This window comes from Corvus cornix, chromosome 3, assembly GCF_000738735.6.
Source record: "Corvus cornix cornix isolate S_Up_H32 chromosome 3, ASM73873v5, whole genome shotgun sequence".
NCBI lineage: Eukaryota > Metazoa > Chordata > Aves > Passeriformes > Corvidae > Corvus > Corvus cornix.
In genome coordinates, this window is record NC_047056.1 from 44,972,203 (window position 1) to 44,987,090 (window position 14,888).

The following is a 14,888-nucleotide window of genomic DNA, read 5'->3' on the forward strand; positions in this document are numbered from 1 at the left end:
CGGCTGCTCCGGAGGCTCGGGAAGTTCCCGCCCCGCCGGCGGGAGCCGGGCCCGGCCCCGGCCGCGGCCCCGGCCCTGCCCTCACTCCGCCCCGGAGAGCGGGAAAGGAGCTGGAGGTGCTGGGGTAGAGCGCCAGCGGCGTGTCCGGGAGCCAGGGCACCCTGGCCTGTGGCAGAATGGTGTGGCCAGAAGGACCAGGGAAGGGATCTCCAGGTCCTGTGTCCGCTTCTGTGCCCTTAAGTACAAGGAAGACACTGAGATGCTGGAGTGAATCTAGAGAAGGGCAACAAAGCTGGTGAAGGGTCTGGAGCACAAGTCCTGTGAGGAGCAGCTGAGAGAGCTGGAGGTGTTTAGCCTGGGGAAAAGGAGGCTCAGGGGGACCTTCTCACTCTTTACAACTGCCTGGAAGGAGATTGTAGCCAGGTGGGAGTTGGTCCTTCCTCCGGGCAACAAGGGACAGGACAAAAGGAAATGGCCTCAAGTTGTGCCAGTTTAGATAGGATATTAAGAAAAATTGTTTCACTGTAAGGATGGTCAGGCCTAGGGAAGTAAAGGAGTCACCATCCCTGGAGGTAGTTAGAAGACATGTACTTTTAGATATGTGTCATTTAGGGACATGGTTTAGGGGTGGACTTGGCAGTGCTGGGTTAGTGGTTGGACACAATGATCTTAGAGGTCTTTTCCAGCCCAAATGATTCTATGATTCAGCTAAGTATGTGCCACGTCCAGGAATGGCCATGCTGGCATGTAGCTGGTCTCCGTGAGGGAAGCAGCTGTTGTGGCCATTGTGGATTGTTTCATCCATCCAGGCAGATGCCTTGGAGGGCAGTGTCCCTGTGGGGGCATCATGCAGGTGTGGGGCAGCCTGCCTGCACTGAGGCAGCAACCAGTCCAGGCACCAGCCACAGTGTGAAGGCAGCAGCAGTGGAGAGATGGACAAACCTCAGTGAGGTGTCTGTGGCGGGGCTGCTGCAGGCTTTGTGCTGAGCTCAGCAAGGCAACAGCCCAGGCTGGGAGTGGGGATCCACAAAACATCTCTTCAGAGAAGAGATGGAACAACTAGAGTTGTTCCACCTTGGGTTTTTTCCATATCTGGAGTGAGTGATGTTAGGGAAAGTGCAGGATTCCCATGAGCAGAAGGTATTGAAAGCTGCAGTAATGTGTGTGGGCTAGATCCCAGCTGCAGAACCACAGAATGATCTAGACTGGAAGAGTCCTCTAAAAGCCATCTGATCCAGCCCCAGAGCAGGGCCAGCTTAGAGCAGTTTGCTCATAGTTTTGCTTGGTTGTGTTTGGAATATCTCCAAGGGTGGAAATTCCATGGCTTCACTGAGCCTCTCATCCAAGATTTGCTCACCCTCAGATTAAAAAGAAATTTCTAATGTTAAAACCCATGGTATCTCCCATCAGTTTGCATTCAACGTGGTAGGGTTCTGCACCTGGAAGAGGGTGCACAAAACCAGAAAGGGAACATGGCTTGTGACAAACCAGGAGAAGCCTGGCAAAAAATCAGAAATAAAACGTATTCCAACTGATGTCAGCAGATGGACAAAATGATACCAAAGATAACAATTCCAGCACCAGTTCTGTAAAACTATTTCCATATATTGTTGTTCTCAACAATATATGCAATATATGCATAGCTTCATAGCTATGACACAAGTAACAGATTTGTTTGTAAGGCTGCTGTATTTGGCAATCATTTAAAATGCAGTACAAATACAAAATGCTGATAGAAGTTTGGTACTGCAGATAATTATTTAAATGCTTAATTTTATCCATTGGGAGTGTCCACTGATTTCAATATTTTGTTATTTCTCTCTGATTTATTTTGCTTGTGTTAGGTTAAACCATTGTAGGAGTGGGAGCAGAGGGAAGAAATGCAGCTGGATGTCCGACGCTGTGCCTGATGATATTTACCAATATGACTTGTTAGAGTGTGTGTGTTAACTCTGTGTCACGTTCCCTCTGACATGGTACGATCTGGATGTAATATCAGCAGTTGCTGAGCTGGTAAGAGTTGCTACCACTGCAGTTATAACAGTGTTAAAGTGTTTGGAGGATATAACTGATTTAACAGGGATTGATACTATTTTTCTGATTGTTCTAACACTTGAGATACTGATCATCTAGCAAAGGAGCTGGCTGGAGGTGGTGCAAACCAAAAGGCCAGTTTTATCGCACTTTTTCACGTTCCCTGTGACTTCTGTGCATTCTTTTCTTCCATGAAACTTTCATGTGACCTTACTGCTAGCATAATTTAAAACCTGCAGAAATATGCATGTTTCCATGCCTAAAAATACCAAACATTAAAATATCTAGAAAATATGCAAGGGGCAGAAAGTTGGTTCTAAAACAAGAAAACCAGTCTTGTTTGTTTGTTTGCTTGCTTTTTTTTAGCAGGGTGGTTCATTATTTAAATGCTCTAGCCAGAAAGATAAACTGGAAGCTGTAAATGCTGAAATGTGTTCAGGTTTTCCAGTACTCCTATCCCACTCTATTCTTTCCCATGGAGAGCTGCAAAACAAAGGTTTTATACCTTTGTGCTTTCTATTCCATCCTTGTTTGGTTCCAAAGTAAAGCTGGATCCCTTTGGAAGTTAATTGGTGGAAGAGACACCTTATGCAGAGGGAAAAATATTTTTTCTTGATTTGATTATAAAGAAATATTTTGTGGAAAAGTATAAGCTCAGAAAGTCTATTAGGAAATATGCTTAGCTGGCTTTGTAATTATCCAGTGTTGAACATGAGCCTCGTGGAGATTTGGTCCATGTTGGACTCCAAAGAGGTGCTCTTTGGAACTGAAATCCAAAGCTGTTTCAAGGAGTCCCTTTATTTTCTCATCACACAGGTGGTCTGTGTAGGTGAAATTCTCATAGCCACACTGCAGCTGAGATCACCTCTGCTGATGGCTACTATGAAACTGCACTTGAACGAATATATTGTCTGTTAAAATTCATAGAGTCTTAGAATATAAATTGTCATGTGCTAACTTTTAATTGGGAAAAAGGTGATCTGTTTCAAGCATTTTCTGTAGGTTATTCACTTGTAAGCATTGGTGTGTTTGAAATGGTTTGGTTGAGAAAGGCAACACACATTAAACTTTTAATGTTCTTTGTATTTGGGTGAGTTTGTGGTACTGCTGGAGCAAATACAATGGATATCTTTATATAGCTAGAGGTCTAGTGTTTATTTTCCTTTTCTTCCAACTCACCTCACCAGCTGTGCATTGAGCAGAGCTTCATCTGCCTTGGTAAGTGATGTAATACAGCAGGAAAAGATTTGTAGAATGAAGTGGTGCTGAGAAACCCTCATGATACTGTGTGCATTTCAGAGGTTTTATGGAGACCAGATCTTGTTCTTTCTGATCAAACTCCTGTGTGTTGTGTTCCTGGAATGCATCTTTCTGGTTTGGTTTCATTTGTAAGCAAGAGATGGGGAGGAATTTCATTTAGAGAGGAAAAGGGAATCCCTTTCTGGTAGAAAAAAAAAAGGGAGTGTTCAGTAGCATTTGATTGTAATACATCAGAATGAATGTGAAGGAACTGAGTACTACCTATGCAATTTACTGTTTACATACCATGTTACAGTGTTTGTATTAAATCCTCTTAAGCATTCTCAAATTGTTATTATTTTATTTACTAGTATGGTGCTTCTTTTTTCCTTCTTGCACTACCTTCTGTAATCTAGTGAACCACCATGATAAACAGTTCTGAAGGAGACAGAAGAAAGCCACCTTCCCTGTGCTTCCCCATCACTTGCTAATAATCTTGGTGTGTTCCCTGACATTTCCCCATGCCATTTCTAATTGGAAATGTGACAGTGCCTGGCATCTAAAATATAATGTGATTGCAGCATGATGAAGTAATAGTAAAACCTTTCTAGGATATGCAAAGGAGATTGTCACTTTCTTGGAGTATATGATGTTCTTTAATGTTTTAAGCAAAAGTAGGTGTTAACAGATCCATGTGTTTAATGTGGGTATGTGGCTGCTAACTAAACTGTAAATCAATCTGTGTTTCAGAGCAGTGGCTTAAACATCTTGTTCACCCAAAGTAATCTCATTGTCAAGGAATATATATTGTGTTTTGCTGTTGGTTTTAGGAGGCATGCTGAAGTTTTATAGTTTGGGAGGCTGTGCAGTTTAATCTGCTACTCTGAGCCAATCCATGTCCTTTGTTCTTAATTCATGTACATATCTGCTCCCTATTAGAAGATTATAATTTATAAGAATGCACCTGTGGTCTCTGAATTTATAGAGTTACTGTAGTTATCAGGAAGAACAGTGCTTTATTGTGTTCTTTAGGCTGCATTAATCTATTTTTCTCTTTTCAGTTCTTTCTGTACCCTGTGACGCTGCAGCTGTCACCGTTCACCAGTGGGCATTGTGAAATGATGAGGCAGTACCTTTCTGCAGGGTACACATTGATAAGGCCTTGAGGCTCCTATTTCCTTGGCTAAGCTTTTGCTAGAAGCAAGGAGATGGGAGCTGTTTTGTCGTATAGTAATGCACCTATCTAAAATGAGGGAGGTAAGATTTGTTTTTCCTGTCTGCTCTTTCTCCCATAAGGGCTTGATCTTTTTATGCTTGCATCAGTGAAACTCAGGAGTAATTCTGATGAGGTCAGTGAAGCTGTATGAGTGCACAGCTGATGTAACTGGAGGCAGGCACAATCAAGCATAATTCATAGAATCACAGAATGGTTTGAGTTGGAAGGGACCTTATAGATCATTTAGTTCCAACCTCCCCACCATGGGCAGGGACACCTTTCACTAGACCAGGTTACTCAGAGCCCCATCCACCCTCACCTTGAACACTGTCAAGGTTGAGACATCCACCACTTCTCTGGGGAACCTGTTCCAGTGCCTTACCACCCTCACATTAAAGAATTTCTTCCTAACATCCAATATAAACCTACTTTCTTTCAGTTTGAAGCCATTCCCTGTGTTCTATCACTACAGTTCTTGACAAAGAGTCCCTCTCCGGATTCCCTGTATACTCCTTCAGATACCGGAAGGTTGCTGTTAGGTCTTCACACAACCTTCTCCAGGCTGAACAGCCTGTGTTCATAGGAGAGGTGCTCCTGTCCTGTTATCAGCTTTGTGGTCTCCTCTGGACTTGCTCCAACAGTTCCACGTCCTTCTTATGTTGGGAACACCAGAGCTGGATGCTGCACTCCTGGTGGGGGTCTCACAAGTGCAGAGTTGAGAGGTAGAATCCCCTTCTTTGCCCTGCTGGCCATGCTGCTTTGGATGCAGCCCAGGACATGGTTGGCTGTCTGGGCTGTGAGGACACATTGCTGGGTTGTGCTGAGTTTTTTCTACACCATCACCACTCAGTGGTGGTTGAAATTACAGAGAATTGCACTTCTCACTGCTGGATTAGGTCTGAAGGGAGAAAAATACTTGAATTGAACTGAAGGTCTGGAAGAAGCTTCCCTGCTAGGCAGTGCATCCAGAACATCATTAACTAACTGACCACTCTGGCAGGCAGCGTCATGTTTTCCTGGATGTCCTTGAAAATCTTTTGTAGCTTCCCCCAGCCATAAATCCTCATGTTTAGCTGCATTCCAGATCTAATAATGAATAGAAACCCTCTAGATGTGGTGGTGGAAAGCTGTTTTGGGGATTTCACTGTATTAAAGGCTTTCTGATATGGTAAGAGACTAAAGGCTTTTGAATCAAAATTGCTGTAAAGGAAGCTTTTAAATATATATTCTACATAAGGAGAAATAAACCCAAAATAAGCCAACTAGCTTCAGCTAGACACATGCAGAGAGAGCATTGTCTTGAAAAAGGTAGGCAATAGTCATCTTTGTAAATCCATTTGTATCCATTTGAGGTAGGTCTAGTTTATCCTAGGAGCATCAGGGAGAGGAAGGAAGACAAATGGAGATGGTAAACAATGGGAAAAAAAAGCTGTCCTTTCAGTGCTGAGCTGCTTGATGGATTGTGACTTTTTTGTTTGTGTAGAAAGTCAGCTAGAAAGTTGGATTATAGAGACTGCATAACAGTTGCAGTGAAAAGTAGGAAAATGTCTCTCATGATTGCCGTGAATGTATAGTCCTTTGTCATGCTTTGCTATTTCTTAGGCTGGGGAATACAATATTGCATCTATAAATTAACTGTTTATTATTATGAAAAGGTACCTGTGCCAGACAATCTACTGAGAGAGTAGGTGTCATAGATCTACTGTGGGGTAGTTGTGAGTCACACTGTTTAATGCATTGGAGTGTAGCAATGTGGCCATTGGGGACTTGGATGTAATAAACAATAAGGAAAATGTTGTGTACTAGACATGTCTCATCGCTCATAGCAGGGCTGTAAACAGTAAAAGAGACAATAAACTGAAGGATGGGAAGGAGGAAGAAGTGATCAATAGGGAACATGCTTAACACACTTTTCTTACTGCATGTACAGTCTTGCTATCACCTCCTTCAATTGCCTGTTAATCAAGCAATTGGCAGGTGTTGGAACAGCAGCAGAGCTCACTCACCTGTTCCTGACCTGCAGCTGTTCAAACCTCTATTTGCTTGTCAGCCAGCCACTTTCTGGGTCTTTTTAAAAAAAAAAGTTAGGTTGAATCACAGCTCTTTCCCTGAAGAAGAAATGGTGTCGTTCCTATCTGAATGCACTAAATACAAATTTCAGCCTTTTTCCCAGGCTGGCCACTGAAGCCTGTGCTGCTTACATTTCTTCATTTGTCCCAGTCACTTCTAGTCCATGGGCCTTTTCTATAACTGGTGAATACATGATTTGAACGACAATAAACTCAAAACTTTATGTGATAATCCCTGAAAACAGGTATGATCCACATTCCGTAGCAGAGAGGAGAATATTTATCTGCCAGTTTTGCTGTTCAGTTATATTCAGTTATGTATTTTGTTTATACGCTTTCTAAAGTTTAATTATTTTGCATATTTTTTTGTGTAGGAATGAGTTATGTAATGCCTAGCACAGTGACACAGTAAACACTGCGAAAAACTGGACATTTTTTAATGTGTGTATATAGATATATGCGCATACATATATGAGAGATATTAATACTGTTATATTTTAAAAGTATTAAAGAGTCAGAAAGTGCATTTTCATGATAGTGAGTCACACAATCTGCAGTCACATAAATCCCCCAATCTTCTCTGCGCTTCAGTGCCATTTAAAAAAATGTTCGGCTTTTGTGTTTGTTTTCATTGTGAACTGGAAACTGTTCATGCTCTTATGTATTGTGGGGATTCTTGGGGGAAAAATATCGCTGTTATTAGAAGAAATATTGTGTTAGATGAGGGTATGCATCTGGGTTTTACTAATAAGCCTACATCTCCAGATTTGCTGATTACTAGAAGCGTCGTGTTTTCAGACTTAAAATAGTGGCCCTGCTGTCTCTGTGCCTTGCAGCCTTGCATAAAGTAGTCTTGACAACTGGAAATGTTCTAGATAACTGCTAACAGCTCTTACTGACAAGTGTATGTCAGTGGTTTCTCCACTGTGTTTCTTACTCTCTGACACTCTGCCTGCACTGTCCATACTGGGGACTTAAGGGAGTTCTCTACAGAGAAACTATTTGAGAGAGACTTAGAGACCCCGTGACATCAGAGGCAATTCCTTGGATACACAGAGACAAGGGTACTATTTCTGTGCTTGACAGAAAGGCTTGACAGGCACCTAGTATAGGGCTAGGAAGGCAGCCTGGACTTGAACATGTAGGGAACAGGAGAGTGGAGCACTAAGAATCAGGTTCTTCTGGCATCAGTATGCTGATACATTTCTTTTAAATAAGCCTGGTGGCAAAACACTCCTGCTGTCATACTCTCAAGTACTGCATGGGAGAGGTTACACTTCAGAACCTTTCTCACTTTACTTATGGTGTGATCCCTTTGGTTTGTATTACCTGCTGATTCTTAACAGTATGGTGATGTATGTGCCTCGTTTTAATTTGCAGGGGGGCAACAAAACACTTTGAACAATTTAGGACTAATTCAATCCAAAAAATGTGTCTAGTCTGTGTCACTGTAACACATTTAATGACTCTTGTGTGCGAACTGCAACAGACAGATCTGAAATGCAGAACACGATGCAATTTCTTGAGCAGAAGCTGTAGGGGTTATGCAACTGCTGGGTTGCATTGGAAGCCTTTAGTGCTTTTCTTAACACTGTGTATGAATTGTCTTCCTATTCAGAACCTATTTATAATTACTTAATTTATAATTTATTTATAATTAGTTGTAGGGCAGTTATCTTAAAAAATCATCAAGATCACAATTTAATTCATAGTGGACTATGCCAAAGCTGTTTTGTATGTGTCAGAATGCAGACTTTATTTGCATAGTCACAAACCTTTCTTCCCAGAAATTGTGCTTTGTTCTGTGTACTGCATAAGCAGTGCTCAACAGCATTGTGATTCCGCTTCTTTATTCGGTGAACGTCTGTTGCACTCAGTTGAAGCATGTTCCTAAATACATAATTTATGGTTTTCCGCTCTGGTCATCACGTTACTTGTACTCGTCTTCAAGTATTCAAAATTTATCCGGTATTTGATTTTCACACACTTCCTTGTACTTCATAGTATTAGTGTTATTCCTGGTCTATAGAAAGAAAACTGAGGCACATGCTCCAAATTGTATATACTTCCATTTCCCCATACACTGGATAGTTTTAGGGTAATGAATGCTGTTAGTGTGGAATTTGTCTTTTCCCTTGAGTACAGTTACATACTGCACTTTTCCCCACTGAGTAAGCCTGATGGTTTGAACCTTTAGGCCCAGCAGAATCCTCTATTTTCTTGGTATTTCCATCATGCATTGCTTTAAACATTCTCTCCTGTGATTGGAAGTGCAGTGACTCTCCTGACTCCCACCAGTGGTACGTTCACAGTAAAAAATCAGGCCCTACAAATTTAGGGCCTGAACAGCCTGATCTTCAATAGATCATCTCTGTGCCGAGGTTACATATGAAAGTGGTACAAGAGGGATTACTGATCTGTGGGGAACAAATGAAAAAGTGTCATGCTGTTCTAGAAGCACATTCATGACAAAATTAATTCCCCTAGAGAAATCTGAAATATATTTGAGTCCATTAATTGGAACTGCACAATGAGCTTTCTGCAGAATATTTTTATCAGGGAAGATGTGTTCAGATTGTATCTACTGAAAAATTAATGTGGGGGTTTGTAGAAATATATGTGGAACCTTACAGGCTATAGGGGTAATTTCACCTTTGTTGCTGACTCCACCTCCAGTAACTGTTTATATGAACTGGAAAATTACCTAGAACAGCTTCTGGCTTAGAAAAAAAACCCCACACGTGTTGAATTTGGTTCAGTTGTGAAATTCTGGAAGATTACAGCTATTCCAAATTTAACTATGAGACACAACAGAAATCTAGACTGCCCTTTAGCACAGGTCCACTGCATTTATCCTATAGACTAACTAGTTTCAAAGTGAAGAAACATTTAAATGCTTTCCTGTCCTCCTTTGCTTATGCTTAACTGAACTTAGGCAGAGAGAGAGGTGATCTAGTTAAGAAACAAAGGACTTCTCCACATTCAGAGGGGTTGAGAACAGACAAGAGCCTTCACCATGAGTGGGTTATTGCTGGTAGATCTCAAGAGCAACCAGTCTGATACTGGAAAGTGTGCAAAACTGATACTCATTTCTCCTGACATAAGAATATGTCTGAAGTTGGTGAGAGGGATCATAGCTGGGAGGAAACAATTGCCTTTAGAATTGGAATTGGAAAATTCAGGCCTTGCTGTTTTTCACATCAGGCATGGCAGGAACATTGCTCATTTTCTCAGTGCCAGTTCTTTATGAGTGTCAGAGTAAAGCTTTGTTGGACAGCATGCAAAGACAACAGCTCCTGAAAAGGGAAATTTGTGCTATACATAAAGAACATGTTATCCCTGTTTGGCAGTAATTCAGGTTCTGCCTAACGCTGCTGTGTATAGGGATGAATTTACTGCTTTTATTGATCTTTGTATCTCTCCTGTGGAATGAATAATAAGTAGATAGTATTCATTTTTACAAACTGGCAATTTGTTCAATCACGTTGCCTTCTTGAGTGTGTAACTTGAATATCATTGATGTCAGTGATATTACACTTGTGTATCTGGAAAGAGAAATGAGGGCATTGAGACTGCAACTTGTCAAAGGTCAGTCAGTCAATCTGTACAAATGCTGAGTTTAGAACACAGCAGTGTCTGATATCCTGTGCCCATAATCTCTACCTCATACCTCAGTGATTTAAAACCTGTGCCCCTCAGATAACTGTTGTCTGGAAACTCTGACTTAGTTGACGGTGTTTGTTTCTAGATAAGTAGAGGCATATTGTCTTTGCATTCCTTGTCTCTCACACGCTCTCCTCTCTCATTGTGACCGAAACTATTGCTGAACGATGTGGTGTCATTTTAGATGATAATCTCAGGTAAATCATTAACGGTCACAGGCTGGCCTACAAAGGGGTTTTTTTAACTGATTCTATTAATGAAGTACAAATTGTATCATCAGTTGCAGCTTTCATATTGCCCTAGTCACACAGTTTCTTCCTTGCTTAGTATCTCTGTGTGGTAAGGCTAAGCCAACATAAAATAGGAACACAGACAGGGTTCTGGGAACACACTATGTGAGAAGGTTTCTTCAAAAGGTTTGTAATAGGCCATGCTATACCCCTAGTCCTGCCCCTTGCATTCTCGTCACTGAACCATTTTTAAAATCCTGGATCTGTCTCACCATTTTTTCCACTCTTACGCCAGGCCTATTTGTAGTTTCCCCACCTGTTACTGTGTGTATTGCGTTGTAGCTGACTGCATGTTGCTCCACGACTTCAGTGTGCCAACAGACTGACTGCAGTGTGGTATATAAGTTACAATATACTTTTCCCAGTTTTTCCTTTACCCGCTTCTAATTTGTGCAAAGCATCTATCAAAGCTTCTGATATTATTTAGTTCATGATCGGTCTTTGTGAGTTGCACCTACCCTGACAAGAACGCTTAAACCAAAAAGACATCCTCAAAGAGGCTAGCTCAAGTGATAAGGGGCTTCAGATATCGTGGTTCCTTATGAATACAAATGTGTCAGTACGTGAAGTTTGAGGGCTCTTCTCATTCATGAAAGGTATGGTCTTGTGCTGTGCTGCCTGGCAGTGCCATCGCCAGAGGCTTTGCCTAGCTATGTTACATCTTTCAGCACTCACGTTGCAGTTTGTGATTGTTAGTACGTATCACAGTACTGCCGAGTGACTTTGTGGCAGAGACCAGATGTTGATTGATTCCTACTGCTACCTGCCCTGAACCCTCGCTGAGAACCAGGACCATCTGCTGTGCAGGATGCAGAGCTCTAAGCAGGGCCCTACAAACAGTAGGAACACTGCCTCCAGGGTGTAAGGGACCCTAAATGCCTGAGCAAGCCTGATGTCCTAGAATAATGCTAGGTGTGTTTGGGTGCAGGCCACACCCAGTCTGGAGCGGCGAACATGGAGGTGAAGGGTGTATGATAGGTAAAGCACACCGTAATCATCATTTTGGTGTCGATTCCGTGGGGCTTTTAAACAGACAAAGCCTCTGCTCCTGAGAATTCTTTTCTAGGTGGACATTAAGGACCAAAGGAAGCATTGCTGACACTGTTTCAGAGATGGCAGAGTGCAGCATGATAAGCTTGTTTCTCTCAGTGAGAGTAGTCTGATGAGCTAACACGCAGATTTTTGGGAAAATTTTATCTGATGTGACTTGCTCAAGGTCACATAAGGGCATCTTAAGCTGGCATTATCACACCACGTCTCAGCCCCGTGATTTTCCTTCCGCACAAAGGGTTGGCAAAATCCAGTGATGTCAGTGCAGTCAGCATTTTCTCCATACCCCTGAAGCCCAAGCTATGCTTTGGTAGTATTTGTTGGTCCCATAAATGTTTCTTGCTACACTTCATCCATGGCTGAATTCCAGGGACAGAGTAAGTCGTCTCTATATATAGCTGATGAAACACTTTGGGATCTTCTGACAATGACAGTTGTTACTATGAAGCCAGCAAGTGAATTTTTTCTGTTCTTTCTTAATTTTTATTTCCAAACCTATCACTTGAAATAATATACTTTTAAAAAAGGATTTAGCTACTGCATAGATAATATCACCATGTATAAGTAGCATGGAGATTTTTCAGAGTCGAAGTTTGTGCCTCTTGGTGCTAAATGTGGGAGGGCTAAATATGCTCAGTGCCCACAGTGCTTTTCCTTAGCTCAGACAAAATCACGGTTTTGGTTCCTGGATGTATGGCCCTGTTCTCTGCTCTCTATTTTCCTTATGTATGTGTTAATTTCAGAAATAGGAAGTGAGTTTAAAGTTTATTCATGCTACCTTTACATAATGAATTTAGTTCCTTGGTTTTCTTCTTTTAGTGAACTTACAATGCATTGTGTTTCTTACATTGAAGAAGGCAGGTTATATTTATTGTATTGCAAAAAAACCAAACCCCAAAACCTCTAATAAATGATGAATACATTTTATAACACGCCTTACCTTTCTGGTTAGCTTTGTTAGGGAACTTTATGCATAATTTTTTAACAGAATCCAACATTTTGGCCCAATCTAAATTATCATTTTCTTAAATAATTCAGATTTTTGTTGGTTAAGCTTTAAACTAGTGGATATTTGCTACAAGCAAAAGAATATTTTATGTACAGTGACAGTTACGGCGTGCTTTGAAAAGAAAAGGGCTTTTTGATCCCTCTTTTAAGATTCTATTAACAGTTTACACAAAAAAATAGTCACTTTGAATGTATTTTTTTTTACCTTTCATTGACTTCTTTCTTGAGAAAGCATCCTACTGTTCTTTTTCACAAAGAAACAGGCTGTGACTATGACAAGATGATTACTTAAAGACTTAATGACTGATTGAGTTCTCATAAGGTTCTTTATCTTCCTGTGGCCTTTCTGAGACAGTTTTGGCAGATACAAACTGTTGTGTTCCTACACAGAAGGGTTACAGCTGAAAACTAATGGTGACCATTTCCATGTCAGTTGATTGTTTCACAGGCTATTATTTAAGTAGAGAAATCTGGCTCATTTCTTATTCTAGATCTCATTAAGTTCAAATAGAAGAATGATCTGGTGAAACATTGTTTGTAGTGTTCAGCATTTTTTAAGTTTTAATAGAAGTTGTCAGTTTATTCTACAATTTTGTGAGAGGGAAGCATAAGAAACATGTTGAAGGATTGAAAGTCTGAGAAACAGTAAAAATGCAAAGGAGAGAATTCTTGAAAGAATGATATGATGGCTTTTAACAAGTAAATGAATGTTAAATATAAACTCTGTGAAAAACTTTCTATTTCATTAAGAAGAATGATGAAGATTGATGTCCTTTAGCCAGAAAAGCCCTTTGATTCTCAAGGAACTTCATGCAAAGCGTACCAGAAGGCTTTCACTTGGGTGGTATTCACTTGTGTGAACTCACAAACCACCTTCTCTTGCTAGGAAAGGTCTGGCCTTTTTGGTGCTCCTCATGCATGGGAAGTGATGCCTGGTTGCCACAGTGTTCTCCTGGGTTCAAGGCATCATTCTCCTGGATTGGCCTTTACTAGTGTGTATGTTAGCATGAACTACAACTGCACACCTTTTGCCAAATAAAAGACAAAAAAAATTGATAATTCAGCTCTGCCATCTCCATTTCTGATCTCCCCCTGCCACCTTACTTCTTCTAATCTGTTGGCAGTCATGAGTATTCTTTCATCTTGTCACATTTTAAATAACCTGTGTCATTTCTGCCTTAAATATACTTGCTGGCTCTCAGGTGTCTTGCCGTGTCAACTTAAAATTCCCTATTCACATGGTTCATTGTGTTTCTTTCTCTATTTGAGGCTTTTGTCCTTTCTTTCCTGCTCAGGTTGCTAATTTCTGTTTTGGTTTTATTTTCTTTCTCCTTAGGCACACATAGTTCATGGCTATTTGACAGCTTTATTTGGGATAGTCCTAACCTACCTCTGATGTGAGAAGATCCTTAGTGAAGCAAACTTATTCATACTGCTGTGCTGGGCACAGCTTTCCTATTCTCTTGTTGAGCTGAAAGAGGCAGCTCTCTTTCCACTTCAAGTTTGGCTCTTTCCACTATGGACCTCCATTCATATGTTTCTCATTACCATCCACACAGTTAGTTTATAAAATTAAATTAAAGTAGTAAACAAAATACCAGATACTCCTTCTAAAGCTCCATCTATAAATATCTCTGCTGCCTACTCATGCTGTCTGATTAAGAGGCAGTAAGCAGTTAGTTAGAGAACCTAAAGCAGGTCAGATTCCATCAAGATAGGCAGGAATTTTTTTTTTTTTAATGAGGCTATTCCATTTAGCTTCCTGTTTCATGGGTAAAATCCCCAATGTTCTCCAAATGCACTCTGACAATGTTGAAGTCTCCTATTTTGACATTTTCAGAATGAAAAAGACTTTTCATTCTAAAATATTTTTTGATCCAAAATGGACTAATACAACCTAACCTGGCTAATATAGCCAAAGTGGGTCTTGAAATACTCGATTTTTTTAATCTCTCAGACTAGCTGAGAGATGCTATGGTTCTGGCTGTTGGTTCCTTGGAACAATGAAGACATTTTGGTTTTATTTGCTTTGTTATCAAGTACTGTTTACCTATGTACCAAGTAAACATGGGAAAATGAACAGTACCTTTGCTGCAGTGGCTAGCTATGTTTTGAGAATATTCAGTTATTTTATGAAAAAACTTAATAGCTTTCTTTCAGAATTCTGGAAAATTTGGGTAGAATGTCCTTTGACTTCTAGAAATCTAGGCCTGGGTCTGATTCCAGTCCTAATCCACAGTGTGATTGGATATTCTTTGTCAAATAAATTCTTTGCCACAGCACCTCAGTTTTTATTTCATGACACAGGCACCCTGGCCC

At 40.8% G+C, this 14,888-nt stretch overlaps 1 long non-coding RNA gene across 1 annotated transcript; it reads left to right on the plus strand.

Annotated features, from left to right (window-relative positions):
* Nucleotides 1-61: 61 nt before the first annotated feature.
* On the plus strand, nucleotides 62-4,576 carry LOC109143511. The gene is made up of 3 exons (XR_002043733.3): nucleotides 62-423; nucleotides 1,845-2,013; nucleotides 4,335-4,576. It is a non-coding gene; the product is annotated as an uncharacterized LOC109143511 (long non-coding RNA).
* The last annotated feature ends 10,312 nt before the right edge of the window (nucleotides 4,577-14,888 follow it).